Source organism: Schistocerca americana, unplaced genomic scaffold (assembly GCF_021461395.2).
Source record: "Schistocerca americana isolate TAMUIC-IGC-003095 unplaced genomic scaffold, iqSchAmer2.1 HiC_scaffold_116, whole genome shotgun sequence".
NCBI classification, from domain to species: domain Eukaryota; kingdom Metazoa; phylum Arthropoda; class Insecta; order Orthoptera; family Acrididae; genus Schistocerca; species Schistocerca americana.
This window is the reverse complement of record NW_025725220.1, coordinates 336,787-363,388: the sequence shown is the minus strand read 5'-3', so window position 1 is coordinate 363,388 and position 26,602 is coordinate 336,787. Positions and strand designations below refer to the sequence as shown.

General features: G+C 53.7%; 55 non-coding genes across 55 annotated transcripts; 11 read left to right on the top strand and 44 right to left on the bottom strand.

Annotated features, from left to right (window-relative positions):
- Positions 1–457: 457 nt before the first annotated feature.
- Trnai-aau lies at positions 458–531 on the bottom strand. The gene has a single exon. It is a non-coding gene; the product is annotated as a tRNA-Ile (tRNA).
- A 198-nt stretch (positions 532–729) lies between these two features.
- Trnae-uuc lies at positions 730–801 on the bottom strand. The gene has a single exon. It is a non-coding gene; the product is annotated as a tRNA-Glu (tRNA).
- Positions 802–1,082: 281 nt separating this feature from the next.
- Trnam-cau lies at positions 1,083–1,155 on the bottom strand. The gene has a single exon. It is a non-coding gene; the product is annotated as a tRNA-Met (tRNA).
- A 293-nt stretch (positions 1,156–1,448) lies between these two features.
- Trnag-gcc lies at positions 1,449–1,519 on the bottom strand. Its single transcript has one exon. It is a non-coding gene; the product is annotated as a tRNA-Gly (tRNA).
- A 341-nt stretch (positions 1,520–1,860) lies between these two features.
- Positions 1,861–1,932, top strand: Trnag-ucc. Its single transcript has one exon. It is a non-coding gene; the product is annotated as a tRNA-Gly (tRNA).
- Positions 1,933–2,513: 581 nt separating this feature from the next.
- Positions 2,514–2,587, bottom strand: Trnai-aau. Its single transcript has one exon. It is a non-coding gene; the product is annotated as a tRNA-Ile (tRNA).
- Positions 2,588–2,785: 198 nt separating this feature from the next.
- On the bottom strand, positions 2,786–2,857 carry Trnae-uuc. Its single transcript has one exon. It is a non-coding gene; the product is annotated as a tRNA-Glu (tRNA).
- Positions 2,858–3,138: 281 nt separating this feature from the next.
- On the bottom strand, positions 3,139–3,211 carry Trnam-cau. The gene has a single exon. It is a non-coding gene; the product is annotated as a tRNA-Met (tRNA).
- A 293-nt stretch (positions 3,212–3,504) lies between these two features.
- On the bottom strand, positions 3,505–3,575 carry Trnag-gcc. The gene has a single exon. It is a non-coding gene; the product is annotated as a tRNA-Gly (tRNA).
- Positions 3,576–3,916: 341 nt separating this feature from the next.
- On the top strand, positions 3,917–3,988 carry Trnag-ucc. The gene has a single exon. It is a non-coding gene; the product is annotated as a tRNA-Gly (tRNA).
- A 581-nt stretch (positions 3,989–4,569) lies between these two features.
- Trnai-aau lies at positions 4,570–4,643 on the bottom strand. Its single transcript has one exon. It is a non-coding gene; the product is annotated as a tRNA-Ile (tRNA).
- Positions 4,644–4,841: 198 nt separating this feature from the next.
- Positions 4,842–4,913, bottom strand: Trnae-uuc. The gene has a single exon. It is a non-coding gene; the product is annotated as a tRNA-Glu (tRNA).
- A 281-nt stretch (positions 4,914–5,194) lies between these two features.
- On the bottom strand, positions 5,195–5,267 carry Trnam-cau. Its single transcript has one exon. It is a non-coding gene; the product is annotated as a tRNA-Met (tRNA).
- Positions 5,268–5,560: 293 nt separating this feature from the next.
- On the bottom strand, positions 5,561–5,631 carry Trnag-gcc. The gene has a single exon. It is a non-coding gene; the product is annotated as a tRNA-Gly (tRNA).
- A 341-nt stretch (positions 5,632–5,972) lies between these two features.
- Positions 5,973–6,044, top strand: Trnag-ucc. The gene has a single exon. It is a non-coding gene; the product is annotated as a tRNA-Gly (tRNA).
- A 581-nt stretch (positions 6,045–6,625) lies between these two features.
- On the bottom strand, positions 6,626–6,699 carry Trnai-aau. The gene has a single exon. It is a non-coding gene; the product is annotated as a tRNA-Ile (tRNA).
- A 198-nt stretch (positions 6,700–6,897) lies between these two features.
- Trnae-uuc lies at positions 6,898–6,969 on the bottom strand. The gene has a single exon. It is a non-coding gene; the product is annotated as a tRNA-Glu (tRNA).
- Positions 6,970–7,250: 281 nt separating this feature from the next.
- Positions 7,251–7,323, bottom strand: Trnam-cau. The gene has a single exon. It is a non-coding gene; the product is annotated as a tRNA-Met (tRNA).
- A 293-nt stretch (positions 7,324–7,616) lies between these two features.
- Positions 7,617–7,687, bottom strand: Trnag-gcc. Its single transcript has one exon. It is a non-coding gene; the product is annotated as a tRNA-Gly (tRNA).
- Positions 7,688–8,028: 341 nt separating this feature from the next.
- On the top strand, positions 8,029–8,100 carry Trnag-ucc. The gene has a single exon. It is a non-coding gene; the product is annotated as a tRNA-Gly (tRNA).
- Positions 8,101–8,681: 581 nt separating this feature from the next.
- On the bottom strand, positions 8,682–8,755 carry Trnai-aau. The gene has a single exon. It is a non-coding gene; the product is annotated as a tRNA-Ile (tRNA).
- A 198-nt stretch (positions 8,756–8,953) lies between these two features.
- On the bottom strand, positions 8,954–9,025 carry Trnae-uuc. The gene has a single exon. It is a non-coding gene; the product is annotated as a tRNA-Glu (tRNA).
- Positions 9,026–9,306: 281 nt separating this feature from the next.
- On the bottom strand, positions 9,307–9,379 carry Trnam-cau. The gene has a single exon. It is a non-coding gene; the product is annotated as a tRNA-Met (tRNA).
- Positions 9,380–9,672: 293 nt separating this feature from the next.
- On the bottom strand, positions 9,673–9,743 carry Trnag-gcc. The gene has a single exon. It is a non-coding gene; the product is annotated as a tRNA-Gly (tRNA).
- Positions 9,744–10,084: 341 nt separating this feature from the next.
- Positions 10,085–10,156, top strand: Trnag-ucc. The gene has a single exon. It is a non-coding gene; the product is annotated as a tRNA-Gly (tRNA).
- Positions 10,157–10,737: 581 nt separating this feature from the next.
- Positions 10,738–10,811, bottom strand: Trnai-aau. Its single transcript has one exon. It is a non-coding gene; the product is annotated as a tRNA-Ile (tRNA).
- A 198-nt stretch (positions 10,812–11,009) lies between these two features.
- Positions 11,010–11,081, bottom strand: Trnae-uuc. The gene has a single exon. It is a non-coding gene; the product is annotated as a tRNA-Glu (tRNA).
- Positions 11,082–11,362: 281 nt separating this feature from the next.
- Positions 11,363–11,435, bottom strand: Trnam-cau. Its single transcript has one exon. It is a non-coding gene; the product is annotated as a tRNA-Met (tRNA).
- Positions 11,436–11,728: 293 nt separating this feature from the next.
- Positions 11,729–11,799, bottom strand: Trnag-gcc. The gene has a single exon. It is a non-coding gene; the product is annotated as a tRNA-Gly (tRNA).
- Positions 11,800–12,140: 341 nt separating this feature from the next.
- On the top strand, positions 12,141–12,212 carry Trnag-ucc. The gene has a single exon. It is a non-coding gene; the product is annotated as a tRNA-Gly (tRNA).
- Positions 12,213–12,793: 581 nt separating this feature from the next.
- On the bottom strand, positions 12,794–12,867 carry Trnai-aau. The gene has a single exon. It is a non-coding gene; the product is annotated as a tRNA-Ile (tRNA).
- Positions 12,868–13,065: 198 nt separating this feature from the next.
- On the bottom strand, positions 13,066–13,137 carry Trnae-uuc. Its single transcript has one exon. It is a non-coding gene; the product is annotated as a tRNA-Glu (tRNA).
- Positions 13,138–13,418: 281 nt separating this feature from the next.
- Trnam-cau lies at positions 13,419–13,491 on the bottom strand. Its single transcript has one exon. It is a non-coding gene; the product is annotated as a tRNA-Met (tRNA).
- Positions 13,492–13,784: 293 nt separating this feature from the next.
- Positions 13,785–13,855, bottom strand: Trnag-gcc. Its single transcript has one exon. It is a non-coding gene; the product is annotated as a tRNA-Gly (tRNA).
- A 341-nt stretch (positions 13,856–14,196) lies between these two features.
- Trnag-ucc lies at positions 14,197–14,268 on the top strand. The gene has a single exon. It is a non-coding gene; the product is annotated as a tRNA-Gly (tRNA).
- A 581-nt stretch (positions 14,269–14,849) lies between these two features.
- Positions 14,850–14,923, bottom strand: Trnai-aau. The gene has a single exon. It is a non-coding gene; the product is annotated as a tRNA-Ile (tRNA).
- A 198-nt stretch (positions 14,924–15,121) lies between these two features.
- On the bottom strand, positions 15,122–15,193 carry Trnae-uuc. The gene has a single exon. It is a non-coding gene; the product is annotated as a tRNA-Glu (tRNA).
- Positions 15,194–15,474: 281 nt separating this feature from the next.
- Positions 15,475–15,547, bottom strand: Trnam-cau. The gene has a single exon. It is a non-coding gene; the product is annotated as a tRNA-Met (tRNA).
- Positions 15,548–15,840: 293 nt separating this feature from the next.
- Trnag-gcc lies at positions 15,841–15,911 on the bottom strand. Its single transcript has one exon. It is a non-coding gene; the product is annotated as a tRNA-Gly (tRNA).
- Positions 15,912–16,252: 341 nt separating this feature from the next.
- Positions 16,253–16,324, top strand: Trnag-ucc. The gene has a single exon. It is a non-coding gene; the product is annotated as a tRNA-Gly (tRNA).
- Positions 16,325–16,905: 581 nt separating this feature from the next.
- On the bottom strand, positions 16,906–16,979 carry Trnai-aau. Its single transcript has one exon. It is a non-coding gene; the product is annotated as a tRNA-Ile (tRNA).
- A 198-nt stretch (positions 16,980–17,177) lies between these two features.
- Trnae-uuc lies at positions 17,178–17,249 on the bottom strand. The gene has a single exon. It is a non-coding gene; the product is annotated as a tRNA-Glu (tRNA).
- A 281-nt stretch (positions 17,250–17,530) lies between these two features.
- Positions 17,531–17,603, bottom strand: Trnam-cau. The gene has a single exon. It is a non-coding gene; the product is annotated as a tRNA-Met (tRNA).
- Positions 17,604–17,896: 293 nt separating this feature from the next.
- Positions 17,897–17,967, bottom strand: Trnag-gcc. The gene has a single exon. It is a non-coding gene; the product is annotated as a tRNA-Gly (tRNA).
- Positions 17,968–18,308: 341 nt separating this feature from the next.
- Positions 18,309–18,380, top strand: Trnag-ucc. The gene has a single exon. It is a non-coding gene; the product is annotated as a tRNA-Gly (tRNA).
- Positions 18,381–18,961: 581 nt separating this feature from the next.
- On the bottom strand, positions 18,962–19,035 carry Trnai-aau. The gene has a single exon. It is a non-coding gene; the product is annotated as a tRNA-Ile (tRNA).
- A 198-nt stretch (positions 19,036–19,233) lies between these two features.
- Positions 19,234–19,305, bottom strand: Trnae-uuc. Its single transcript has one exon. It is a non-coding gene; the product is annotated as a tRNA-Glu (tRNA).
- A 281-nt stretch (positions 19,306–19,586) lies between these two features.
- Positions 19,587–19,659, bottom strand: Trnam-cau. Its single transcript has one exon. It is a non-coding gene; the product is annotated as a tRNA-Met (tRNA).
- A 293-nt stretch (positions 19,660–19,952) lies between these two features.
- On the bottom strand, positions 19,953–20,023 carry Trnag-gcc. Its single transcript has one exon. It is a non-coding gene; the product is annotated as a tRNA-Gly (tRNA).
- Positions 20,024–20,364: 341 nt separating this feature from the next.
- On the top strand, positions 20,365–20,436 carry Trnag-ucc. Its single transcript has one exon. It is a non-coding gene; the product is annotated as a tRNA-Gly (tRNA).
- Positions 20,437–21,017: 581 nt separating this feature from the next.
- On the bottom strand, positions 21,018–21,091 carry Trnai-aau. The gene has a single exon. It is a non-coding gene; the product is annotated as a tRNA-Ile (tRNA).
- Positions 21,092–21,289: 198 nt separating this feature from the next.
- Positions 21,290–21,361, bottom strand: Trnae-uuc. The gene has a single exon. It is a non-coding gene; the product is annotated as a tRNA-Glu (tRNA).
- Positions 21,362–21,642: 281 nt separating this feature from the next.
- Positions 21,643–21,715, bottom strand: Trnam-cau. The gene has a single exon. It is a non-coding gene; the product is annotated as a tRNA-Met (tRNA).
- Positions 21,716–22,008: 293 nt separating this feature from the next.
- Positions 22,009–22,079, bottom strand: Trnag-gcc. Its single transcript has one exon. It is a non-coding gene; the product is annotated as a tRNA-Gly (tRNA).
- Positions 22,080–22,420: 341 nt separating this feature from the next.
- On the top strand, positions 22,421–22,492 carry Trnag-ucc. Its single transcript has one exon. It is a non-coding gene; the product is annotated as a tRNA-Gly (tRNA).
- The last annotated feature ends 4,110 nt before the right edge of the window (positions 22,493–26,602 follow it).

Below are 26,602 nucleotides of genomic sequence, written 5' to 3'. Positions count from 1 at the left end.
GACGCGAGAGCTGACGCTCTCAAATCGGCCTATATCAAAACGACAAGCACGAGAAACGACTGAGAGAGGTAAGGAGAGGCGAGGCGATGGACACACAGCACGCCCCCTTCATTTCACGGTGGCGTCTCCCTGGCCGAATCGGGCTGTAGCTCAGAAAACAAAGGAGAAACAAAAATAGGAAGTAAAACTGCCAATAGTGCCCTGTGTTCCCATGCGCTCACCCGCCCAAGTACTGACAAGGGCCAAAGTTGTTACGCATCGGCAATCGGACATTTTCTTTCATTTTCTGTAACCAGTGTATTCAAGATATTATGGCCATTGCCGAGTGAATGCTGTAGTGCTTCCCGACGAGTCGGGTTCGGATCCTCTGTCAACTTCCACGCAGGGTGATGATCATTTGGTCATCACACTCGCCAGCTGAAATCGGCGCTGCCTTTTCGCAGTAGTAAAAGAGAAGTGGCCCGTGGGGGGATCGAACCCACGACCTTCGCGTTATTAGCACGACGCTCTAACCAACTGAGCTAACGGGCCTCGGCAGATGCAGTTGCTCAGCCCTACGCTGGAATCAGGTGGCATGAAGCCATACACCATTCCTATGGTCGTCGTGTGTCTGCTTCCCTAGTCTATATTCTGCTGACGGTCACGAAACAGTAGCTATATTGCGAGCAGGACGGGAAACGGCCGCTCGGACAGCTCAAACTTGTCACGATTCGTGTGGAAAAAATTCCGTTGCGGTACCGGGAATCGAACCCGGGCCTCCTGGGTGAAAGCCAGGTATCCTAGCCACTAGACCACACCGGATGCGGCCGTTTCATTCGACCGTTCGTACGGTCGCTTGTCGCATTGTCGCTCTCTTTGCGAGCATCTTTGCACATACTGACTGGCAAGGCGCGCACCTCAAACGTCGCAGAGCAATGCTTTTGGCTTCATGCTCTGCTGGGAGAAGAGGAATAGGGAAGCTGTATGTAGCAATAACAGGAAGTAAACATTTTCCCGCTGAAGCGTTGAAACGTTGTGGATAACAAACAAGAAATAAGTTGGCGCCCTAGCAACAGCACCACCTTCAGTCACAGAAAATTAGATGCCCCGGGTGAGGATCGAACTCACGACCTTAAGATTATGAGACTTACGCGCTGCCTACTGCGCTACCGAGGCAGGCGATCGTTAGACCTTCTGGAATCTTGGTAAGTACCGAATACAAGTGGTAGAGAGTCTGCACTCCCTGGCTCATTTTTTCTGTTGCTACACGTGCATTCACGGCGCGGCAGGCAACTTGCGATGCTAGGCCGACGCCAGTATGTACAATAGCACGCAGGAGTCCAAACGAGCAGTCGTCCGCGCTGCATGATTGGTTCTTTCCACACGGAATCCCGCGGTTCATTCTCATGGCTCACGCAGTTCGAGTGCGAAAGACACGCAGCACCCCTACCGGAGAAAAAACAAAATGATGCATCGGCCGGGAATCGAACCCGGGCCGCCCGCGTGGCAGGCGAGCATTCTACCACTGAACCACCGATGCTCGGGCCAGCGGTACCTTCACGCTGCTTCCCGAGCAGATGTCTCAAGGGAAAGTGGGACTGCCGTCAAGCGCCGTAGCATTCTGTGGAGAAGATGCTGCAGACGCTGAATCCTGCACTGCACTGCTTAAAGATGCCGCCAGAACGCGGTCCTCTGCGTACTCTTGCGTCGCCGGCGCCGACTCTTGCCAAAGGATGCGAAATGTGCGCGGATACGCTGTCCGAATGCGTCTGGATGTGCTCCCCTAGCCTGCCTCGAAATGCGCCTGCCGGGTACGATCACCTTCGGCCGCTGCCGACAGGCGGGAAGCCGACTCAGCGCGGTGGCGGGGCGCTCGCTTGTGCGGTGGTGGTGTAGTGGTCAGCATAGTTGCCTTCCAAGCAGTTGATCCGGGTTCGATTCCCGGCCACCGCAGCAGGCTTTTAATTTCGCGTATGAGTACTTTTGCCACGCGCTCTTAAACTATTGTTTTTTCGCCCTCTTACTCGCTGCATACCAGCCCTTAGTGTGTCTCGACTTGTCTCGACTTTGCTCAGCTGACGCGAGAGCTGACGCTCTCAAATCGGCCTATATCAAAACGACAAGCACGAGAAACGACTGAGAGAGGTAAGGAGAGGCGAGGCGATGGACACACAGCACGCCCCCTTCATTTCACGGTGGCGTCTCCCTGGCCGAATCGGGCTGTAGCTCCGAAAACAAAGGAGAAACAAAAATAGGAAGTAAAACTGCCAATAGTGCCCTGTGTTCCCATGCGCTCACCCGCCCAAGTACTGACAAGGGCCAAAGTTGTTACGCATCGGCAATCGGACATTTTCTTTCATTTTCTGTAACCAGTGTATTCAAGATATTATGGCCATTGCCGAGTGAATGCTGTAGTGCTTCCCGACGAGTCGGGTTCGGATCCTCTGTCAACTTCCACGCAGGGTGATGATCATTTGGTCATCACACTCGCCAGCTGAAATCGGCGCTGCCTTTTCGCAGTAGTAAAAGAGAAGTGGCCCGTGGGGGGATCGAACCCACGACCTTCGCGTTATTAGCACGACGCTCTAACCAACTGAGCTAACGGGCCTCGGCAGATGCAGTTGCTCAGCCCTACGCTGGAATCAGGTGGCATGAAGCCATACACCATTCCTATGGTCGTCGTGTGTCTGCTTCCCTAGTCTATATTCTGCTGACGGTCACGAAACAGTAGCTATATTGCGAGCAGGACGGGAAACGGCCGCTCGGACAGCTCAAACTTGTCACGATTCGTGTGGAAAAAATTCCGTTGCGGTACCGGGAATCGAACCCGGGCCTCCTGGGTGAAAGCCAGGTATCCTAGCCACTAGACCACACCGGATGCGGCCGTTTCATTCGACCGTTCGTACGGTCGCTTGTCGCATTGTCGCTCTCTTTGCGAGCATCTTTGCACATACTGACTGGCAAGGCGCGCACCTCAAACGTCGCAGAGCAATGCTTTTGGCTTCATGCTCTGCTGGGAGAAGAGGAATAGGGAAGCTGTATGTAGCAATAACAGGAAGTAAACATTTTCCCGCTGAAGCGTTGAAACGTTGTGGATAACAAACAAGAAATAAGTTGGCGCCCTAGCAACAGCACCACCTTCAGTCACAGAAAATTAGATGCCCCGGGTGAGGATCGAACTCACGACCTTAAGATTATGAGACTTACGCGCTGCCTACTGCGCTACCGAGGCAGGCGATCGTTAGACCTTCTGGAATCTTGGTAAGTACCGAATACAAGTGGTAGAGAGTCTGCACTCCCTGGCTCATTTTTTCTGTTGCTACACGTGCATTCACGGCGCGGCAGGCAACTTGCGATGCTAGGCCGACGCCAGTATGTACAATAGCACGCAGGAGTCCAAACGAGCAGTCGTCCGCGCTGCATGATTGGTTCTTTCCACACGGAATCCCGCGGTTCATTCTCATGGCTCACGCAGTTCGAGTGCGAAAGACACGCAGCACCCCTACCGGAGAAAAAACAAAATGATGCATCGGCCGGGAATCGAACCCGGGCCGCCCGCGTGGCAGGCGAGCATTCTACCACTGAACCACCGATGCTCGGGCCAGCGGTACCTTCACGCTGCTTCCCGAGCAGATGTCTCAAGGGAAAGTGGGACTGCCGTCAAGCGCCGTAGCATTCTGTGGAGAAGATGCTGCAGACGCTGAATCCTGCACTGCACTGCTTAAAGATGCCGCCAGAACGCGGTCCTCTGCGTACTCTTGCGTCGCCGGCGCCGACTCTTGCCAAAGGATGCGAAATGTGCGCGGATACGCTGTCCGAATGCGTCTGGATGTGCTCCCCTAGCCTGCCTCGAAATGCGCCTGCCGGGTACGATCACCTTCGGCCGCTGCCGACAGGCGGGAAGCCGACTCAGCGCGGTGGCGGGGCGCTCGCTTGTGCGGTGGTGGTGTAGTGGTCAGCATAGTTGCCTTCCAAGCAGTTGATCCGGGTTCGATTCCCGGCCACCGCAGCAGGCTTTTAATTTCGCGTATGAGTACTTTTGCCACGCGCTCTTAAACTATTGTTTTTTCGCCCTCTTACTCGCTGCATACCAGCCCTTAGTGTGTCTCGACTTGTCTCGACTTTGCTCAGCTGACGCGAGAGCTGACGCTCTCAAATCGGCCTATATCAAAACGACAAGCACGAGAAACGACTGAGAGAGGTAAGGAGAGGCGAGGCGATGGACACACAGCACGCCCCCTTCATTTCACGGTGGCGTCTCCCTGGCCGAATCGGGCTGTAGCTCCGAAAACAAAGGAGAAACAAAAATAGGAAGTAAAACTGCCAATAGTGCCCTGTGTTCCCATGCGCTCACCCGCCCAAGTACTGACAAGGGCCAAAGTTGTTACGCATCGGCAATCGGACATTTTCTTTCATTTTCTCTAACCAGTGTATTCAAGATATTATGGCCATTGCCGAGTGAATGCTGTAGTGCTTCCCGACGAGTCGGGTTCGGATCCTCTGTCAACTTCCACGCAGGGTGATGATCATTTGGTCATCACACTCGCCAGCTGAAATCGGCGCTGCCTTTTCGCAGTAGTAAAAGAGAAGTGGCCCGTGGGGGGATCGAACCCACGACCTTCGCGTTATTAGCACGACGCTCTAACCAACTGAGCTAACGGGCCTCGGCAGATGCAGTTGCTCAGCCCTACGCTGGAATCAGGTGGCATGAAGCCATACACCATTCCTATGGTCGTCGTGTGTCTGCTTCCCTAGTCTATATTCTGCTGACGGTCACGAAACAGTAGCTATATTGCGAGCAGGACGGGAAACGGCCGCTCGGACAGCTCAAACTTGTCACGATTCGTGTGGAAAAAATTCCGTTCCGGTACCGGGAATCGAACCCGGGCCTCCTGGGTGAAAGCCAGGTATCCTAGCCACTAGACCACACCGGATGCGGCCGTTTCATTCGACCGTTCGTACGGTCGCTTGTCGCATTGTCGCTCTCTTTGCGAGCATCTTTGCACATACTGACTGGCAAGGCGCGCACCTCAAACGTCGCAGAGCAATGCTTTTGGCTTCATGCTCTGCTGGGAGAAGAGGAATAGGGAAGCTGTATGTAGCAATAACAGGAAGTAAACATTTTCCCGCTGAAGCGTTGAAACGTTGTGGATAACAAACAAGAAATAAGTTGGCGCCCTAGCAACAGCACCACCTTCAGTCACAGAAAATTAGATGCCCCGGGTGAGGATCGAACTCACGACCTTAAGATTATGAGACTTACGCGCTGCCTACTGCGCTACCGAGGCAGGCGATCGTTAGACCTTCTGGAATCTTGGTAAGTACCGAATACAAGTGGTAGAGAGTCTGCACTCCCTGGCTCATTTTTTCTGTTGCTACACGTGCATTCACGGCGCGGCAGGCAACTTGCGATGCTAGGCCGACGCCAGTATGTACAATAGCACGCAGGAGTCCAAACGAGCAGTCGTCCGCGCTGCATGATTGGTTCTTTCCACACGGAATCCCGCGGTTCATTCTCATGGCTCACGCAGTTCGAGTGCGAAAGACACGCAGCACCCCTACCGGAGAAAAAACAAAATGATGCATCGGCCGGGAATCGAACCCGGGCCGCCCGCGTGGCAGGCGAGCATTCTACCACTGAACCACCGATGCTCGGGCCAGCGGTACCTTCACGCTGCTTCCCGAGCAGATGTCTCAAGGGAAAGTGGGACTGCCGTCAAGCGCCGTAGCATTCTGTGGAGAAGATGCTGCAGACGCTGAATCCTGCACTGCACTGCTTAAAGATGCCGCCAGAACGCGGTCCTCTGCGTACTCTTGCGTCGCCGGCGCCGACTCTTGCCAAAGGATGCGAAATGTGCGCGGATACGCTGTCCGAATGCGTCTGGATGTGCTCCCCTAGCCTGCCTCGAAATGCGCCTGCCGGGTACGATCACCTTCGGCCGCTGCCGACAGGCGGGAAGCCGACTCAGCGCGGTGGCGGGGCGCTCGCTTGTGCGGTGGTGGTGTAGTGGTCAGCATAGTTGCCTTCCAAGCAGTTGATCCGGGTTCGATTCCCGGCCACCGCAGCAGGCTTTTAATTTCGCGTATGAGTACTTTTGCCACGCGCTCTTAAACTATTGTTTTTTCGCCCTCTTACTCGCTGCATACCAGCCCTTAGTGTGTCTCGACTTGTCTCGACTTTGCTCAGCTGACGCGAGAGCTGACGCTCTCAAATCGGCCTATATCAAAACGACAAGCACGAGAAACGACTGAGAGAGGTAAGGAGAGGCGAGGCGATGGACACACAGCACGCCCCCTTCATTTCACGGTGGCGTCTCCCTGGCCGAATCGGGCTGTAGCTCCGAAAACAAAGGAGAAACAAAAATAGGAAGTAAAACTGCCAATAGTGCCCTGTGTTCCCATGCGCTCACCCGCCCAAGTACTGACAAGGGCCAAAGTTGTTACGCATCGGCAATCGGACATTTTCTTTCATTTTCTGTAACCAGTGTATTCAAGATATTATGGCCATTGCCGAGTGAATGCTGTAGTGCTTCCCGACGAGTCGGGTTCGGATCCTCTGTCAACTTCCACGCAGGGTGATGATCATTTGGTCATCACACTCGCCAGCTGAAATCGGCGCTGCCTTTTCGCAGTAGTAAAAGAGAAGTGGCCCGTGGGGGGATCGAACCCACGACCTTCGCGTTATTAGCACGACGCTCTAACCAACTGAGCTAACGCGCCTCGGCAGATGCAGTTGCTCAGCCCTACGCTGGAATCAGGTGGCATGAAGCCATACACCATTCCTATGGTCGTCGTGTGTCTGCTTCCCTAGTCTATATTCTGCTGACGGTCACGAAACAGTAGCTATATTGCGAGCAGGACGGGAAACGGCCGCTCGGACAGCTCAAACTTGTCACGATTCGTGTGGAAAAAATTCCGTTCCGGTACCGGGAATCGAACCCGGGCCTCCTGGGTGAAAGCCAGGTATCCTAGCCACTAGACCACACCGGATGCGGCCGTTTCATTCGACCGTTCGTACGGTCGCTTGTCGCATTGTCGCTCTCTTTGCGAGCATCTTTGCACATACTGACTGGCAAGGCGCGCACCTCAAACGTCGCAGAGCAATGCTTTTGGCTTCATGCTCTGCTGGGAGAAGAGGAATAGGGAAGCTGTATGTAGCAATAACAGGAAGTAAACATTTTCCCGCTGAAGCGTTGAAACGTTGTGGATAACAAACAAGAAATAAGTTGGCGCCCTAGCAACAGCACCACCTTCAGTCACAGAAAATTAGATGCCCCGGGTGAGGATCGAACTCACGACCTTAAGATTATGAGACTTACGCGCTGCCTACTGCGCTACCGAGGCAGGCGATCGTTAGACCTTCTGGAATCTTGGTAAGTACCGAATACAAGTGGTAGAGAGTCTGCACTCCCTGGCTCATTTTTTCTGTTGCTACACGTGCATTCACGGCGCGGCAGGCAACTTGCGATGCTAGGCCGACGCCAGTATGTACAATAGCACGCAGGAGTCCAAACGAGCAGTCGTCCGCGCTGCATGATTGGTTCTTTCCACACGGAATCCCGCGGTTCATTCTCATGGCTCACGCAGTTCGAGTGCGAAAGACACGCAGCACCCCTACCGGAGAAAAAACAAAATGATGCATCGGCCGGGAATCGAACCCGGGCCGCCCGCGTGGCAGGCGAGCATTCTACCACTGAACCACCGATGCTCGGGCCAGCGGTACCTTCACGCTGCTTCCCGAGCAGATGTCTCAAGGGAAAGTGGGACTGCCGTCAAGCGCCGTAGCATTCTGTGGAGAAGATGCTGCAGACGCTGAATCCTGCACTGCACTGCTTAAAGATGCCGCCAGAACGCGGTCCTCTGCGTACTCTTGCGTCGCCGGCGCCGACTCTTGCCAAAGGATGCGAAATGTGCGCGGATACGCTGTCCGAATGCGTCTGGATGTGCTCCCCTAGCCTGCCTCGAAATGCGCCTGCCGGGTACGATCACCTTCGGCCGCTGCCGACAGGCGGGAAGCCGACTCAGCGCGGTGGCGGGGCGCTCGCTTGTGCGGTGGTGGTGTAGTGGTCAGCATAGTTGCCTTCCAAGCAGTTGATCCGGGTTCGATTCCCGGCCACCGCAGCAGGCTTTTAATTTCGCGTATGAGTACTTTTGCCACGCGCTCTTAAACTATTGTTTTTTCGCCCTCTTACTCGCTGCATACCAGCCCTTAGTGTGTCTCGACTTGTCTCGACTTTGCTCAGCTGACGCGAGAGCTGACGCTCTCAAATCGGCCTATATCAAAACGACAAGCACGAGAAACGACTGAGAGAGGTAAGGAGAGGCGAGGCGATGGACACACAGCACGCCCCCTTCATTTCACGGTGGCGTCTCCCTGGCCGAATCGGGCTGTAGCTCCGAAAACAAAGGAGAAACAAAAATAGGAAGTAAAACTGCCAATAGTGCCCTGTGTTCCCATGCGCTCACCCGCCCAAGTACTGACAAGGGCCAAAGTTGTTACGCATCGGCAATCGGACATTTTCTTTCATTTTCTCTAACCAGTGTATTCAAGATATTATGGCCATTGCCGAGTGAATGCTGTAGTGCTTCCCGACGAGTCGGGATCGGATCCTCTGTCAACTTCCACGCAGGGTGATGATCATTTGGTCATCACACTCGCCAGCTGAAATCGGCGCTGCCTTTTCGCAGTAGTAAAAGAGAAGTGGCCCGTGGGGGGATCGAACCCACGACCTTCGCGTTATTAGCACGACGCTCTAACCAACTGAGCTAACGGGCCTCGGCAGATGCAGTTGCTCAGCCCTACGCTGGAATCAGGTGGCATGAAGCCATACACCATTCCTATGGTCGTCGTGTGTCTGCTTCCCTAGTCTATATTCTGCTGACGGTCACGAAACAGTAGCTATATTGCGAGCAGGACGGGAAACGGCCGCTCGGACAGCTCAAACTTGTCACGATTCGTGTGGAAAAAATTCCGTTCCGGTACCGGGAATCGAACCCGGGCCTCCTGGGTGAAAGCCAGGTATCCTAGCCACTAGACCACACCGGATGCGGCCGTTTCATTCGACCGTTCGTACGGTCGCTTGTCGCATTGTCGCTCTCTTTGCGAGCATCTTTGCACATACTGACTGGCAAGGCGCGCACCTCAAACGTCGCAGAGCAATGCTTTTGGCTTCATGCTCTGCTGGGAGAAGAGGAATAGGGAAGCTGTATGTAGCAATAACAGGAAGTAAACATTTTCCCGCTGAAGCGTTGAAACGTTGTGGATAACAAACAAGAAATAAGTTGGCGCCCTAGCAACAGCACCACCTTCAGTCACAGAAAATTAGATGCCCCGGGTGAGGATCGAACTCACGACCTTAAGATTATGAGACTTACGCGCTGCCTACTGCGCTACCGAGGCAGGCGATCGTTAGACCTTCTGGAATCTTGGTAAGTACCGAATACAAGTGGTAGAGAGTCTGCACTCCCTGGCTCATTTTTTCTGTTGCTACACGTGCATTCACGGCGCGGCAGGCAACTTGCGATGCTAGGCCGACGCCAGTATGTACAATAGCACGCAGGAGTCCAAACGAGCAGTCGTCCGCGCTGCATGATTGGTTCTTTCCACACGGAATCCCGCGGTTCATTCTCATGGCTCACGCAGTTCGAGTGCGAAAGACACGCAGCACCCCTACCGGAGAAAAAACAAAATGATGCATCGGCCGGGAATCGAACCCGGGCCGCCCGCGTGGCAGGCGAGCATTCTACCACTGAACCACCGATGCTCGGGCCAGCGGTACCTTCACGCTGCTTCCCGAGCAGATGTCTCAAGGGAAAGTGGGACTGCCGTCAAGCGCCGTAGCATTCTGTGGAGAAGATGCTGCAGACGCTGAATCCTGCACTGCACTGCTTAAAGATGCCGCCAGAACGCGGTCCTCTGCGTACTCTTGCGTCGCCGGCGCCGACTCTTGCCAAAGGATGCGAAATGTGCGCGGATACGCTGTCCGAATGCGTCTGGATGTGCTCCCCTAGCCTGCCTCGAAATGCGCCTGCCGGGTACGATCACCTTCGGCCGCTGCCGACAGGCGGGAAGCCGACTCAGCGCGGTGGCGGGGCGCTCGCTTGTGCGGTGGTGGTGTAGTGGTCAGCATAGTTGCCTTCCAAGCAGTTGATCCGGGTTCGATTCCCGGCCACCGCAGCAGGCTTTTAATTTCGCGTATGAGTACTTTTGCCACGCGCTCTTAAACTATTGTTTTTTCGCCCTCTTACTCGCTGCATACCAGCCCTTAGTGTGTCTCGACTTGTCTCGACTTTGCTCAGCTGACGCGAGAGCTGACGCTCTCAAATCGGCCTATATCAAAACGACAAGCACGAGAAACGACTGAGAGAGGTAAGGAGAGGCGAGGCGATGGACACACAGCACGCCCCCTTCATTTCACGGTGGCGTCTCCCTGGCCGAATCGGGCTGTAGCTCCGAAAACAAAGGAGAAACAAAAATAGGAAGTAAAACTGCCAATAGTGCCCTGTGTTCCCATGCGCTCACCCGCCCAAGTACTGACAAGGGCCAAAGTTGTTACGCATCGGCAATCGGACATTTTCTTTCATTTTCTCTAACCAGTGTATTCAAGATATTATGGCCATTGCCGAGTGAATGCTGTAGTGCTTCCCGACGAGTCGGGATCGGATCCTCTGTCAACTTCCACGCAGGGTGATGATCATTTGGTCATCACACTCGCCAGCTGAAATCGGCGCTGCCTTTTCGCAGTAGTAAAAGAGAAGTGGCCCGTGGGGGGATCGAACCCACGACCTTCGCGTTATTAGCACGACGCTCTAACCAACTGAGCTAACGGGCCTCGGCAGATGCAGTTGCTCAGCCCTACGCTGGAATCAGGTGGCATGAAGCCATACACCATTCCTATGGTCGTCGTGTGTCTGCTTCCCTAGTCTATATTCTGCTGACGGTCACGAAACAGTAGCTATATTGCGAGCAGGACGGGAAACGGCCGCTCGGACAGCTCAAACTTGTCACGATTCGTGTGGAAAAAATTCCGTTCCGGTACCGGGAATCGAACCCGGGCCTCCTGGGTGAAAGCCAGGTATCCTAGCCACTAGACCACACCGGATGCGGCCGTTTCATTCGACCGTTCGTACGGTCGCTTGTCGCATTGTCGCTCTCTTTGCGAGCATCTTTGCACATACTGACTGGCAAGGCGCGCACCTCAAACGTCGCAGAGCAATGCTTTTGGCTTCATGCTCTGCTGGGAGAAGAGGAATAGGGAAGCTGTATGTAGCAATAACAGGAAGTAAACATTTTCCCGCTGAAGCGTTGAAACGTTGTGGATAACAAACAAGAAATAAGTTGGCGCCCTAGCAACAGCACCACCTTCAGTCACAGAAAATTAGATGCCCCGGGTGAGGATCGAACTCACGACCTTAAGATTATGAGACTTACGCGCTGCCTACTGCGCTACCGAGGCAGGCGATCGTTAGACCTTCTGGAATCTTGGTAAGTACCGAATACAAGTGGTAGAGAGTCTGCACTCCCTGGCTCATTTTTTCTGTTGCTACACGTGCATTCACGGCGCGGCAGGCAACTTGCGATGCTAGGCCGACGCCAGTATGTACAATAGCACGCAGGAGTCCAAACGAGCAGTCGTCCGCGCTGCATGATTGGTTCTTTCCACACGGAATCCCGCGGTTCATTCTCATGGCTCACGCAGTTCGAGTGCGAAAGACACGCAGCACCCCTACCGGAGAAAAAACAAAATGATGCATCGGCCGGGAATCGAACCCGGGCCGCCCGCGTGGCAGGCGAGCATTCTACCACTGAACCACCGATGCTCGGGCCAGCGGTACCTTCACGCTGCTTCCCGAGCAGATGTCTCAAGGGAAAGTGGGACTGCCGTCAAGCGCCGTAGCATTCTGTGGAGAAGATGCTGCAGACGCTGAATCCTGCACTGCACTGCTTAAAGATGCCGCCAGAACGCGGTCCTCTGCGTACTCTTGCGTCGCCGGCGCCGACTCTTGCCAAAGGATGCGAAATGTGCGCGGATACGCTGTCCGAATGCGTCTGGATGTGCTCCCCTAGCCTGCCTCGAAATGCGCCTGCCGGGTACGATCACCTTCGGCCGCTGCCGACAGGCGGGAAGCCGACTCAGCGCGGTGGCGGGGCGCTCGCTTGTGCGGTGGTGGTGTAGTGGTCAGCATAGTTGCCTTCCAAGCAGTTGATCCGGGTTCGATTCCCGGCCACCGCAGCAGGCTTTTAATTTCGCGTATGAGTACTTTTGCCACGCGCTCTTAAACTATTGTTTTTTCGCCCTCTTACTCGCTGCATACCAGCCCTTAGTGTGTCTCGACTTGTCTCGACTTTGCTCAGCTGACGCGAGAGCTGACGCTCTCAAATCGGCCTATATCAAAACGACAAGCACGAGAAACGACTGAGAGAGGTAAGGAGAGGCGAGGCGATGGACACACAGCACGCCCCCTTCATTTCACGGTGGCGTCTCCCTGGCCGAATCGGGCTGTAGCTCCGAAAACAAAGGAGAAACAAAAATAGGAAGTAAAACTGCCAATAGTGCCCTGTGTTCCCATGCGCTCACCCGCCCAAGTACTGACAAGGGCCAAAGTTGTTACGCATCGGCAATCGGACATTTTCTTTCATTTTCTCTAACCAGTGTATTCAAGATATTATGGCCATTGCCGAGTGAATGCTGTAGTGCTTCCCGACGAGTCGGGTTCGGATCCTCTGTCAACTTCCACGCAGGGTGATGATCATTTGGTCATCACACTCGCCAGCTGAAATCGGCGCTGCCTTTTCGCAGTAGTAAAAGAGAAGTGGCCCGTGGGGGGATCGAACCCACGACCTTCGCGTTATTAGCACGACGCTCTAACCAACTGAGCTAACGGGCCTCGGCAGATGCAGTTGCTCAGCCCTACGCTGGAATCAGGTGGCATGAAGCCATACACCATTCCTATGGTCGTCGTGTGTCTGCTTCCCTAGTCTATATTCTGCTGACGGTCACGAAACAGTAGCTATATTGCGAGCAGGACGGGAAACGGCCGCTCGGACAGCTCAAACTTGTCACGATTCGTGTGGAAAAAATTCCGTTCCGGTACCGGGAATCGAACCCGGGCCTCCTGGGTGAAAGCCAGGTATCCTAGCCACTAGACCACACCGGATGCGGCCGTTTCATTCGACCGTTCGTACGGTCGCTTGTCGCATTGTCGCTCTCTTTGCGAGCATCTTTGCACATACTGACTGGCAAGGCGCGCACCTCAAACGTCGCAGAGCAATGCTTTTGGCTTCATGCTCTGCTGGGAGAAGAGGAATAGGGAAGCTGTATGTAGCAATAACAGGAAGTAAACATTTTCCCGCTGAAGCGTTGAAACGTTGTGGATAACAAACAAGAAATAAGTTGGCGCCCTAGCAACAGCACCACCTTCAGTCACAGAAAATTAGATGCCCCGGGTGAGGATCGAACTCACGACCTTAAGATTATGAGACTTACGCGCTGCCTACTGCGCTACCGAGGCAGGCGATCGTTAGACCTTCTGGAATCTTGGTAAGTACCGAATACAAGTGGTAGAGAGTCTGCACTCCCTGGCTCATTTTTTCTGTTGCTACACGTGCATTCACGGCGCGGCAGGCAACTTGCGATGCTAGGCCGACGCCAGTATGTACAATAGCACGCAGGAGTCCAAACGAGCAGTCGTCCGCGCTGCATGATTGGTTCTTTCCACACGGAATCCCGCGGTTCATTCTCATGGCTCACGCAGTTCGAGTGCGAAAGACACGCAGCACCCCTACCGGAGAAAAAACAAAATGATGCATCGGCCGGGAATCGAACCCGGGCCGCCCGCGTGGCAGGCGAGCATTCTACCACTGAACCACCGATGCTCGGGCCAGCGGTACCTTCACGCTGCTTCCCGAGCAGATGTCTCAAGGGAAAGTGGGACTGCCGTCAAGCGCCGTAGCATTCTGTGGAGAAGATGCTGCAGACGCTGAATCCTGCACTGCACTGCTTAAAGATGCCGCCAGAACGCGGTCCTCTGCGTACTCTTGCGTCGCCGGCGCCGACTCTTGCCAAAGGATGCGAAATGTGCGCGGATACGCTGTCCGAATGCGTCTGGATGTGCTCCCCTAGCCTGCCTCGAAATGCGCCTGCCGGGTACGATCACCTTCGGCCGCTGCCGACAGGCGGGAAGCCGACTCAGCGCGGTGGCGGGGCGCTCGCTTGTGCGGTGGTGGTGTAGTGGTCAGCATAGTTGCCTTCCAAGCAGTTGATCCGGGTTCGATTCCCGGCCACCGCAGCAGGCTTTTAATTTCGCGTATGAGTACTTTTGCCACGCGCTCTTAAACTATTGTTTTTTCGCCCTCTTACTCGCTGCATACCAGCCCTTAGTGTGTCTCGACTTGTCTCGACTTTGCTCAGCTGACGCGAGAGCTGACGCTCTCAAATCGGCCTATATCAAAACGACAAGCACGAGAAACGACTGAGAGAGGTAAGGAGAGGCGAGGCGATGGACACACAGCACGCCCCCTTCATTTCACGGTGGCGTCTCCCTGGCCGAATCGGGCTGTAGCTCCGAAAACAAAGGAGAAACAAAAATAGGAAGTAAAACTGCCAATAGTGCCCTGTGTTCCCATGCGCTCACCCGCCCAAGTACTGACAAGGGCCAAAGTTGTTACGCATCGGCAATCGGACATTTTCTTTCATTTTCTCTAACCAGTGTATTCAAGATATTATGGCCATTGCCGAGTGAATGCTGTAGTGCTTCCCGACGAGTCGGGTTCGGATCCTCTGTCAACTTCCACGCAGGGTGATGATCATTTGGTCATCACACTCGCCAGCTGAAATCGGCGCTGCCTTTTCGCAGTAGTAAAAGAGAAGTGGCCCGTGGGGGGATCGAACCCACGACCTTCGCGTTATTAGCACGACGCTCTAACCAACTGAGCTAACGGGCCTCGGCAGATGCAGTTGCTCAGCCCTACGCTGGAATCAGGTGGCATGAAGCCATACACCATTCCTATGGTCGTCGTGTGTCTGCTTCCCTAGTCTATATTCTGCTGACGGTCACGAAACAGTAGCTATATTGCGAGCAGGACGGGAAACGGCCGCTCGGACAGCTCAAACTTGTCACGATTCGTGTGGAAAAAATTCCGTTCCGGTACCGGGAATCGAACCCGGGCCTCCTGTGTGAAAGCCAGGTATCCCAGCCACTAGACCACACCGGATGCGGCCGTTTCATTCGACCGTTCGTACGGTCGCTTGTCGCATTGTCGCTCTCTTTGCGAGCATCTTTGCACATACTGACTGGCAAGGCGCGCACCTCAAACGTCGCAGAGCAATGCTTTTGGCTTCATGCTCTGCTGGGAGAAGAGGAATAGGGAAGCTGTATGTAGCAATAACAGGAAGTAAACATTTTCCCGCTGAAGCGTTGAAACGTTGTGGATAACAAACAAGAAATAAGTTGGCGCCCTAGCAACAGCACCACCTTCAGTCACAGAAAAGTAGATGCCCCGGGTGAGGATCGAACTCACGACCTTAAGATTATGAGACTTACGCGCTGCCTACTGCGCTACCGAGGCAGGCGATCGTTAGACCTTCTGGAATCTTGGTAAGTACCGAATACAAGTGGTAGAGAGTCTGCACTCCCTGGCTCATTTTTTCTGTTGCTACACGTGCATTCACGGCGCGGCAGGCAACTTGCGATGCTAGGCCGACGCCAGTATGTACAATAGCACGCAGGAGTCCAAACGAGCAGTCGTCCGCGCTGCATGATTGGTTCTTTCCACACGGAATCCCGCGGTTCATTCTCATGGCTCACGCAGTTCGAGTGCGAAAGACACGCAGCACCCCTACCGGAGAAAAAACAAAATGATGCATCGGCCGGGAATCGAACCCGGGCCGCCCGCGTGGCAGGCGAGCATTCTACCACTGAACCACCGATGCTCGGGCCAGCGGTACCTTCACGCTGCTTCCCGAGCAGATGTCTCAAGGGAAAGTGGGACTGCCGTCAAGCGCCGTAGCATTCTGTGGAGAAGATGCTGCAGACGCTGAATCCTGCACTGCACTGCTTAAAGATGCCGCCAGAACGCGGTCCTCTGCGTACTCTTGCGTCGCCGGCGCCGACTCTTGCCAAAGGATGCGAAATGTGCGCGGATACGCTGTCCGAATGCGTCTGGATGTGCTCCCCTAGCCTGCCTCGAAATGCGCCTGCCGGGTACGATCACCTTCGGCCGCTGCCGACAGGCGGGAAGCCGACTCAGCGCGGTGGCGGGGCGCTCGCTTGTGCGGTGGTGGTGTAGTGGTCAGCATAGTTGCCTTCCAAGCAGTTGATCCGGGTTCGATTCCCGGCCACCGCAGCAGGCTTTTAATTTCGCGTATGAGTACTTTTGCCACGCGCTCTTAAACTATTGTTTTTTCGCCCTCTTACTCGCTGCATACCAGCCCTTAGTGTGTCTCGACTTGTCTCGACTTTGCTCAGCTGACGCGAGAGCTGACGCTCTCAAATCGGCCTATATCAAAACGACAAGCACGAGAAACGACTGAGAGAGGTAAGGAGAGGCGAGGCGATGGACACACAGCACGCCCCCTTCATTTCACGGTGGCGTCTCCCTGGCCGAATCGGGCTGTAGCTCCGAAAACAAAGGAGAAACAAAAATAGGAAGTAAAACTGCCAATAGTGCCCTGTGTTCCCATGCGCTCACCCGCCCAAGTACTGACAAGGGCCAAAGTTGTTACGCATCGGCAATCGGACATTTTCTTTCATTTTCTGTAACCAGTGTATTCAAGATATTATGGCCATTGCCGAGTGAATGCTGTAGTGCTTCCCGACGAGTCGGGTTCGGATCCTCTGTCAACTTCCACGCAGGGTGATGATCATTTGGTCATCACACTCGCCAGCTGAAATCGGCGCTGCCTTTTCGCAGTAGTAAAAGAGAAGTGGCCCGTGGGGGGATCGAACCCACGACCTTCGCGTTATTAGCACGACGCTCTAACCAACTGAGCTAACGGGCCTCGGCAGATGCAGTTGCTCAGCCCTACGCTGGAATCAGGTGGCATGAAGCCATACACCATTCCTATGGTCGTCGTGTGTCTGCTTCCCTAGTCTATATTCTGCTGACGGTCACGAAACAGTAGCTATATTGCGAGCAGGACGGGAAACGGCCGCTCGGACAGCTCAAACTTGTCACGATTCGTGTGGAAAAAATTCCGTTCCGGTACCGGGAATCGAACCCGGGCCTCCTGGGTGAAAGCCAGGTATCCTAGCCACTAGACCACACCGGATGCGGCCGTTTCATTCGACCGTTCGTACGGTCGCTTGTCGCATTGTCGCTCTCTTTGCGAGCATCTTTGCACATACTGACTGGCAAGGCGCGCACCTCAAACGTCGCAGAGCAATGCTTTTGGCTTCATGCTCTGCTGGGAGAAGAGGAATAGGGAAGCTGTATGTAGCAATAACAGGAAGTAAACATTTTCCCGCTGAAGCGTTGAAACGTTGTGGATAACAAACAAGAAATAAGTTGGCGCCCTAGCAACAGCACCACCTTCAGTCACAGAAAATTAGATGCCCCGGGTGAGGATCGAACTCACGACCTTAAGATTATGAGACTTACGCGCTGCCTACTGCGCTACCGAGGCAGGCGATCGTTAGACCTTCTGGAATCTTGGTAAGTACCGAATACAAGTGGTAGAGAGTCTGCACTCCCTGGCTCATTTTTTCTGTTGCTACACGTGCATTCACGGCGCGGCAGGCAACTTGCGATGCTAGGCCGACGCCAGTATGTACAATAGCACGCAGGAGTCCAAACGAGCAGTCGTCCGCGCTGCATGATTGGTTCTTTCCACACGGAATCCCGCGGTTCATTCTCATGGCTCACGCAGTTCGAGTGCGAAAGACACGCAGCACCCCTACCGGAGAAAAAACAAAATGATGCATCGGCCGGGAATCGAACCCGGGCCGCCCGCGTGGCAGGCGAGCATTCTACCACTGAACCACCGATGCTCGGGCCAGCGGTACCTTCACGCTGCTTCCCGAGCAGATGTCTCAAGGGAAAGTGGGACTGCCGTCAAGCGCCGTAGCATTCTGTGGAGAAGATGCTGCAGACGCTGAATCCTGCACTGCACTGCTTAAAGATGCCGCCAGAACGCGGTCCTCTGCGTACTCTTGCGTCGCCGGCGCCGACTCTTGCCAAAGGATGCGAAATGTGCGCGGATACGCTGTCCGAATGCGTCTGGATGTGCTCCCCTAGCCTGCCTCGAAATGCGCCTGCCGGGTACGATCACCTTCGGCCGCTGCCGACAGGCGGGAAGCCGACTCAGCGCGGTGGCGGGGCGCTCGCTTGTGCGGTGGTGGTGTAGTGGTCAGCATAGTTGCCTTCCAAGCAGTTGATCCGGGTTCGATTCCCGGCCACCGCAGCAGGCTTTTAATTTCGCGTATGAGTACTTTTGCCACGCGCTCTTAAACTATTGTTTTTTCGCCCTCTTACTCGCTGCATACCAGCCCTTAGTGTGTCTCGACTTGTCTCGACTTTGCTCAGCTGACGCGAGAGCTGACGCTCTCAAATCGGCCTATATCAAAACGACAAGCACGAGAAACGACTGAGAGAGGTAAGGAGAGGCGAGGCGATGGACACACAGCACGCCCCCTTCATTTCACGGTGGCGTCTCCCTGGCCGAATCGGGCTGTAGCTCCGAAAACAAAGGAGAAACAAAAATAGGAAGTAAAACTGCCAATAGTGCCCTGTGTTCCCATGCGCTCACCCGCCCAAGTACTGACAAGGGCCAAAGTTGTTACGCATCGGCAATCGGACATTTTCTTTCATTTTCTCTAACCAGTGTATTCAAGATATTATGGCCATTGCCGAGTGAATGCTGTAGTGCTTCCCGACGAGTCGGGTTCGGATCCTCTGCCAACTTCCACGCAGGGTGATGATCATTTGGTCATCACACTCGCCAGCTGAAATCGGCGCTGCCTTTTCGCAGTAGTAAAAGAGAAGTGGCCCGTGGGGGGATCGAACCCACGACCTTCGCGTTATTAGCACGACGCTCTAACCAACTGAGCTAACGGGCCTCGGCAGATGCAGTTGCTCAGCCCTACGCTGGAATCAGGTGGCATGAAGCCATACACCATTCCTATGGTCGTCGTGTGTCTGCTTCCCTAGTCTATATTCTGCTGACGGTCACGAAACAGTAGCTATATTGCGAGCAGGACGGGAAACGGCCGCTCGGACAGCTCAAACTTGTCACGATTCGTGTGGAAAAAATTCCGTTCCGGTACCGGGAATCGAACCCGGGCCTCCTGTGTGAAAGCCAGGTATCCCAGCCACTAGACCACACCGGATGCGGCCGTTTCATTCGACCGTTCGTACGGTCGCTTGTCGCATTGTCGCTCTCTTTGCGAGCATCTTTGCACATACTGACTGGCAAGGCGCGCACCTCAAACGTCGCAGAGCAATGCTTTTGGCTTCATGCTCTGCTGGGAGAAGAGGAATAGGGAAGCTGTATGTAGCAATAACAGGAAGTAAACATTTTCCCGCTGAAGCGTTGAAACGTTGTGGATAACAAACAAGAAATAAGTTGGCGCCCTAGCAACAGCACCACCTTCAGTCACAGAAAAGTAGATGCCCCGGGTGAGGATCGAACTCACGACCTTAAGATTATGAGACTTACGCGCTGCCTACTGCGCTACCGAGGCAGGCGATCGTTAGACCTTCTGGAATCTTGGTAAGTACCGAATACAAGTGGTAGAGAGTCTGCACTCCCTGGCTCATTTTTTCTGTTGCTACACGTGCATTCACGGCGCGGCAGGCAACTTGCGATGCTAGGCCGACGCCAGTATGTACAATAGCACGCAGGAGTCCAAACGAGCAGTCGTCCGCGCTGCATGATTGGTTCTTTCCACACGGAATCCCGCGGTTCATTCTCATGGCTCACGCAGTTCGAGTGCGAAAGACACGCAGCACCCCTACCGGAGAAAAAACAAAATGATGCATCGGCCGGGAATCGAACCCGGGCCGCCCGCGTGGCAGGCGAGCATTCTACCACTGAACCACCGATGCTCGGGCCAGCGGTACCTTCACGCTGCTTCCCGAGCAGATGTCTCAAGGGAAAGTGGGACTGCCGTCAAGCGCCGTAGCATTCTGTGGAGAAGATGCTGCAGACGCTGAATCCTGCACTGCACTGCTTAAAGATGCCGCCAGAACGCGGTCCTCTGCGTACTCTTGCGTCGCCGGCGCCGACTCTTGCCAAAGGATGCGAAATGTGCGCGGATACGCTGTCCGAATGCGTCTGGATGTGCTCCCCTAGCCTGCCTCGAAATGCGCCTGCCGGGTACGATCACCTTCGGCCGCTGCCGACAGGCGGGAAGCCGACTCAGCGCGGTGGCGGGGCGCTCGCTTGTGCGGTGGTGGTGTAGTGGTCAGCATAGTTGCCTTCCAAGCAGTTGATCCGGGTTCGATTCCCGGCCACCGCAGCAGGCTTTTAATTTCGCGTATGAGTACTTTTGCCACGCGCTCTTAAACTATTGTTTTTTCGCCCTCTTACTCGCTGCATACCAGCCCTTAGTGTGTCTCGACTTGTCTCGACTTTGCTCAGCTGACGCGAGAGCTGACGCTCTCAAATCGGCCTATATCAAAACGACAAGCACGAGAAACGACTGAGAGAGGTAAGGAGAGGCGAGGCGATGGACACACAGCACGCCCCCTTCATTTCACGGTGGCGTCTCCCTGGCCGAATCGGGCTGTAGCTCCGAAAACAAAGGAGAAACAAAAATAGGAAGTAAAACTGCCAATAGTGCCCTGTGTTCCCATGCGCTCACCCGCCCAAGTACTGACAAGGGCCAAAGTTGTTACGCATCGGCAATCGGACATTTTCTTTCATTTTCTGTAACCAGTGTATTCAAGATATTATGGCCATTGCCGAGTGAATGCTGTAGTGCTTCCCGACGAGTCGGGTTCGGATCCTCTGTCAACTTCCACGCAGGGTGATGATCATTTGGTCATCACACTCGCCAGCTGAAATCGGCGCTGCCTTTTCGCAGTAGTAAAAGAGAAGTGGCCCGTGGGGGGATCGAACCCACGACCTTCGCGTTATTAGCACGACGCTCTAACCAACTGAGCTAACGGGCCTCGGCAGATGCAGTTGCTCAGCCCTACGCTGGAATCAGGTGGCATGAAGCCATACACCATTCCTATGGTCGTCGTGTGTCTGCTTCCCTAGTCTATATTCTGCTGACGGTCACGAAACAGTAGCTATATTGCGAGCAGGACGGGAAACGGCCGCTCGGACAGCTCAAACTTGTCACGATTCGTGTGGAAAAAATTCCGTTCCGGTACCGGGAATCGAACCCGGGCCTCCTGGGTGAAAGCCAGGTATCCTAGCCACTAGACCACACCGGATGCGGCCGTTTCATTCGACCGTTCGTACGGTCGCTTGTCGCATTGTCGCTCTCTTTGCGAGCATCTTTGCACATACTGACTGGCAAGGCGCGCACCTCAAACGTCGCAGAGCAATGCTTTTGGCTTCATGCTCTGCTGGGAGAAGAGGAATAGGGAAGCTGTATGTAGCAATAACAGGAAGTAAACATTTTCCCGCTGAAGCGTTGAAACGTTGTGGATAACAAACAAGAAATAAGTTGGCGCCCTAGCAACAGCACCACCTTCAGTCACAGAAAATTAGATGCCCCGGGTGAGGATCGAACTCACGACCTTAAGATTATGAGACTTACGCGCTGCCTACTGCGCTACCGAGGCAGGCGATCGTTAGACCTTCTGGAATCTTGGTAAGTACCGAATACAAGTGGTAGAGAGTCTGCACTCCCTGGCTCATTTTTTCTGTTGCTACACGTGCATTCACGGCGCGGCAGGCAACTTGCGATGCTAGGCCGACGCCAGTATGTACAATAGCACGCAGGAGTCCAAACGAGCAGTCGTCCGCGCTGCATGATTGGTTCTTTCCACACGGAATCCCGCGGTTCATTCTCATGGCTCACGCAGTTCGAGTGCGAAAGACACGCAGCACCCCTACCGGAGAAAAAACAAAATGATGCATCGGCCGGGAATCGAACCCGGGCCGCCCGCGTGGCAGGCGAGCATTCTACCACTGAACCACCGATGCTCGGGCCAGCGGTACCTTCACGCTGCTTCCCGAGCAGATGTCTCAAGGGAAAGTGGGACTGCCGTCAAGCGCCGTAGCATTCTGTGGAGAAGATGCTGCAGACGCTGAATCCTGCACTGCACTGCTTAAAGATGCCGCCAGAACGCGGTCCTCTGCGTACTCTTGCGTCGCCGGCGCCGACTCTTGCCAAAGGATGCGAAATGTGCGCGGATACGCTGTCCGAATGCGTCTGGATGTGCTCCCCTAGCCTGCCTCGAAATGCGCCTGCCGGGTACGATCACCTTCGGCCGCTGCCGACAGGCGGGAAGCCGACTCAGCGCGGTGGCGGGGCGCTCGCTTGTGCGGTGGTGGTGTAGTGGTCAGCATAGTTGCCTTCCAAGCAGTTGATCCGGGTTCGATTCCCGGCCACCGCAGCAGGCTTTTAATTTCGCGTATGAGTACTTTTGCCACGCGCTCTTAAACTATTGTTTTTTCGCCCTCTTACTCGCTGCATACCAGCCCTTAGTGTGTCTCGACTTGTCTCGACTTTGCTCAGCTGACGCGAGAGCTGACGCTCTCAAATCGGCCTATATCAAAACGACAAGCACGAGAAACGACTGAGAGAGGTAAGGAGAGGCGAGGCGATGGACACACAGCACGCCCCCTTCATTTCACGGTGGCGTCTCCCTGGCCGAATCGGGCTGTAGCTCCGAAAACAAAGGAGAAACAAAAATAGGAAGTAAAACTGCCAATAGTGCCCTGTGTTCCCATGCGCTCACCCGCCCAAGTACTGACAAGGGCCAAAGTTGTTACGCATCGGCAATCGGACATTTTCTTTCATTTTCTCTAACCAGTGTATTCAAGATATTATGGCCATTGCCGAGTGAATGCTGTAGTGCTTCCCGACGAGTCGGGTTCGGATCCTCTGCCAACTTCCACGCAGGGTGATGATCATTTGGTCATCACACTCGCCAGCTGAAATCGGCGCTGCCTTTTCGCAGTAGTAAAAGAGAAGTGGCCCGTGGGGGGATCGAACCCACGACCTTCGCGTTATTAGCACGACGCTCTAACCAACTTTTTTTTTTTTTTTTTTTTTTTCTTTTTTTTTTTTTTTTTTTTTTTTTTTTTTTTTTTTTTTAGCCTCCTGTTGCTGTCAGAGACAGCTGCTAAGAAATAAAAGTATGCCCCAGGTGAGGCTCGAACTCACAACCCCGGCATTGCTCACGGCTACTGCCTTATAAGTACCGTGCGCTAACCAATTGCGCCACTTTTTTTTTTTTTTTTTTAATTGGGCCTCCCTTCTCCCCACATAGCCCATCCAATCGCTCACCTTTTCTGCCTTCGTCGGCTAGCTTCTACGCTGTAAGTTGGTTTTTTTTTTTTTTTTTTTTTTTTTTTTTTTTTTTTTGTGTAAATGTGATAACATAAAGTAAATGAGAACAAAAGGGATGAGTGGCTTCGACTCATGAATGCCATCTCCGGGAAGAAATCCTCTGTATGTGCCGCCTCCATCGGCATTGTGTTGGTTCGTGATTGTTCTCGAATTACCCTTGGCAACCGTACCTTAGTGGCCCTCGTACGTCGGGAAACTGTAAGGTCGGTTTCTCGGGTTGCAATGTGTTCACTCCGTTGCGAGTGCGTCCTGTTTCATCGTGTGGTCTCTTCTCTTTACTTTCCTGTCTTGTTTAATCTTAGCTTTACACCCGCCAAGTCTGTGGGGGATCCATGATCGCTTTGATGAGAAAATTTGCGTATACCTGTTTATAATGTGGAAGTTTGCGAAGTCCATCGTGCTGTGTCTGTAAATATGTCGAAAAGTCTCCAATACTACGTTCTGAGTTTGCAATAATATAATATATTGCTTGTCCTTTCAGCCAGGTTACGGCATTTCGTTTCGTGGTAGGGTAGAGGTCATCGTCCGGTAGAAGTAGACTCTTAAGGGTGATGGCTTGAGGGGACGTGCGTTGTAGAAAGGCCAAGAGGTTTCTAACCGCTTTCCAGATGTCATGCGCCGTACCGCATACGAATGTGTGTTCATCAGTATCTTGCACATTACAGGTTGCACAAAGGGAAGTAGCAGCCAAATGTATCGAATGTAATCGGGAAGTCGTGGGAAGTTTCCTATTGACCACGTAATACCACAATGCTCTCACTCCCGTTGGCAAATGTGGATGATGAACACTTCTCCATATACGTGGCCAGACTGCCTCGGGGTACTTAACTTCAATACTGTTTCGAGCGTGCGTCGTGAGCAAATATTTGTACACTGCTCGCACTGTGACAATTTGTTCCTCAGGCATTCCCATGCGGATGTAGCTATAGTCAAGCAAAAATTGCTTGAGATGATGAAGGTCGTGTGGTATGTGATGAACATCCACAGGCGCGTCAAGATTAGCCGGCTTTATTTCGTTCAATAGAAAAGTGGTGATACTATTAGGCGAATTCTTCCATCTGTTAAATGTAGAACTGACGTACAGGGCCCGTGTCTTCGGATAGACGTCGATGAGGTTGAGACCACCTGACGCCGACGGTAGAGTCAACGTAGAATACTTGACTTTGAAAATGTGGCCGCGGCTGACAAAGTGGCCGAAGGCAGCTAACAATCTGCTTGCCATCGGGAGGGGTAGCGGAAGTACGCGTGCCACATAGTTAATTTTCGAGACGAGATAAATGTTCACCAAGGCCACGCGTTGTATTTCGTCCAGCGACCTGAGGGTATGTTGACGTATGCTCGCGCGCACTGTATTTAGCAAATCTTTGTAATTGATTGCAATCGTGCGTCGGATGTCACGAGTAAATTTCACTCCCAAGCACTTCATGACCGTGATCACCTTGATCTGTCCAGGAATAGGGGCCTTCAATCCGCGACCGATGTTCAGGACACCGGACTTCATTACATTCAACTGAGCCCCCGCCGCCTTCCTATACTGCTCTACTATGTCCATCGCCGTCCGTATCTCAGACGTGGTTCGTACAAGAAAGGCCACATCATCCGCGTAGGCGCGGCATACAAACTTGTGACCATACATCAGGACACCCTGGAGGTGTGAGGTCAGCGCTGTTAATAGCGGCTCGATGGCGATAGCAAACAGCGCCATCGACATAGGGCAGCCCTGTCTGACCGAACTTTCAATAGTTATCGGCCCCACAGATCGCCCGTTGAGCAAAATCGTGGACTGGGAGTGGCGCAGCAGTCGTGCGATGATGGTGAGGAAACGGTGGGGGAAGTTCATTGTCTGCATGGTTTTCAGTAAATACTCATGGTTCACACGGTCAAATGCCTTGTCAAAATCGAGAGCAACCAAGGCGCACGGAATGCGACAGGCGGCAGCTATCGCTATGACGTCGCGATAGTCACACAAGGTGTCGTGAATGTTGCGGCCTATACCGACACTCGTTTGTGGCGGGGCTGTAACCGTGTTCATCACCGGTTTGAGTCTCCTAGCTATAATCCTTGCAAAGATCTTATAATCACAGTTTAGAAGTGTGAGCGGGCGATAGTGTTTTGCGGATTGCGCCAATGGCGACTTAGGAACCGGTATGATCAGGCCCTCACTGAATTGTCGCGGGATGTCTTTGTCGGGGTCCATTAATTCCTGGCATATGCACGTCAGTTTCGGTAACAACAGACGTTTAAATGTGCGATAGAACTCCACCGGTAGGCCGTCTGGACCAGGTGACTTGTTCTCAGGGCCCGTCAGCAGTGCATCTTCTACTTCCTCTTCTGTAGGTTCAGCCAACAATTGAAGTGCTTCCGTCTGATTCACCTGGCGGGTTATACCCGACAGTAAAGCCTCCATCGCCTCGTGATCCACAGGGCCAGCGGCGTATAGCGTCGCATAATAGTGCTTCATCTCAGCTGATATCTCACGCTGCTGCAACAACAAACATCCGTCCTCCGTCCGTAGTGCAGTGACCAGTTTCCTGCGGCGACCTGTCCGCTCCTTAAGTACGTGATAGATGGAAGGTTGCTCGCCGGCGACACCGTCACGAAGGCGCGCCCTGACTTTGCACCCGATGAGCTTTTGACGTGTCAAAGCCGTAATCGTGGCTTTTATCCGTTGTATTTCTTGGTGATTGTCTATAATCGACGCGTCCGGGCGGTATAAGTCGCGAAGGACCTGGAAATAGAACTCGACCGTCCTGGTGTACCACTCCTTCCTGTCACGGGAGTATCTCATAAAGGCCTTCCTGATTGTCGGTTTTGCACAGTTTAGCCACCATTCCAACGCCGAGGCATATTGAGAAAACCTTCTCTCACAAGCCGCCCAAGACGCAGCGAAGAGTTCATGGCATGCCTGTTCGTCCAAATGCGATACATTCAACTTCCAGTATCCTCTTCCACGGTACGTCCCTTGGCGTTGGAGGTTGAGTGTACAAATGTACGCCGCGTGGTCAGAGAAGACGGTCGGCCATATCTCCGTCTGCAAAAGTCTTCGACTTAAATCCAGCGTGACGTAAATACGATCGAGTCGGCTGGCGGAGTGAGTCGTGATATGCGTGAATCCTGGCCTATCGCCATTGACGTGTTCCCAGGTATCAAT